This window comes from Manacus vitellinus, unplaced genomic scaffold (assembly GCF_001715985.3).
Source record: "Manacus vitellinus isolate BGI_N305 unplaced genomic scaffold, ASM171598v3 scaffold_58_pilon, whole genome shotgun sequence".
Lineage (NCBI taxonomy): Eukaryota > Metazoa > Chordata > Aves > Passeriformes > Pipridae > Manacus > Manacus vitellinus.
This window is the reverse complement of record NW_021940671.1, coordinates 3,571,609-3,573,093: the sequence shown is the minus strand read 5'-3', so window position 1 is coordinate 3,573,093 and position 1,485 is coordinate 3,571,609. Positions and strand designations below refer to the sequence as shown.

The window sequence follows — 1,485 nt, the reverse complement described above, 5'->3', positions numbered from 1 at the left end:
CCCCAGTCCCTCTCCAGCTCTCCTGGAGCCCTTTTAGGCCCCTTTAGGTCTCTCTGGAGCCTCCTCTCCTCCAGTGAACCCCCCCCCAGCTCTCCCAGCCTGGCTCCAGAGCAGAGGGGCTCCAGCCCTCAGAGCATTTTCATGGACTCTTCTGGACTCTGTCCAGCAGATCCACGTCCTTCCTGTGCTGAGATCCCAGAGCTGGACACAGTTCTCCTGGGACTCCTGCATGGATCTGTGTCCCCAGTGCAGCCTCACAGTGCCAGAGCCCCACGGGACATGTGACACCCACCGTGCTGGTGCTGGAGCACACACAGGGCAGCTGAGATGCTCCTGACCACACCAGCATGGTTTTAACCAACCTGGTTGGGTGCTGAGATGCAGCTGGGACCGATTCCACCCTCCCCCTGCCTGGCTGAGGCTCAGGATGGAGGTGAGGTGTCCCAGCAGCACAGCCAACCTCACAGTGGGTGTCACCTACACCCCAACGGGGCCATCCACGGGCTCTGTTCTGCCTCTGCAGGGATGTCCCTGGGCAGCCCCCTGTCCCACCACGTGGTTCATGCACTGGGGCAGGTCTCAGAAGCCCCAAGCACAGGTCACAGCTCTGCTCCCTTTGCCCCAGCTCTGGAAAGACTCTCCTGCCTCCTTTGCTAAGCTCCTCGCGGGTACGTGTCTGTTACTATAAGCACTTTATAACCTTGTGTTCAGAGCTTAATTTCTCTCCATGTTAGAGCTGCCAAAACCTCCAGTCTTAAGCTGCTATTAAACTCTTTATTATTATTTTTTTTGTTTTTTTGCACTAGATGCACAGCTTTCTTTTTTATCCTTCTTATCCCCAGATCGTTACGCCTGCTCTTCTGGGAGCAGTTTGGTTTTCCCCCCTACACACACCCCCTGTGCTCCCTGCAGCCTGTTCCCCAGGGGCTGTGGGTGTGCTCAGGGCAACTCAACTTCTTCCAGGCAGCAATAAATACCATTAACACAGGGCAAAGCTCTTCGAAGCAGGGTTTGGTGGATTCTCTTGGCCAGGTGGTGAATGCTCACCCAGGCTCGTAATGAGGTGCTGAAAGACCCGCTGGACATCGATCCCCAACCCTCTTTTATTTTTTGCAAGGTCATGCAGCGTGTTTTTCACTTGTTTCCCAGGAGCCCAATCCTCCTGACCCTCCTTTTGACTGATGGAAAGGTGTTGTAGCTGTGCCAGGCCCTGTTTCAGCCCGTGTGGATTGATTTGTTTTTAGTAGCTCCAGGTAACGGGGAGGTTTGTGTCCGTGTAGCTCTCAGGGGAAGGGACTTATATCAGCTCCACCACGCTTGTGAGGGTGATTTACAGCTTTATAAAAGCAAAAAAAAACCCCCACACTTTCAGTGAGCAAAGTCTGGAAGGAAATGTCAGCATGGCCATATATCTCTGACCTGGGCTCGTGCTGCAGTCTTCATCACAGAACCACAGGATCTGCTGAGCTGGGAGGGACCCACAAG

General features: G+C 54.2%; 1 protein-coding gene across 1 annotated transcript in view; it reads left to right on the top strand.

Annotated features, from left to right (window-relative positions):
* The window catches only part of NOS1 (nitric oxide synthase 1), a 41,771-nt gene that overhangs the window by 12,397 nt on the left and 27,889 nt on the right, over nucleotides 1-1,485 (top strand).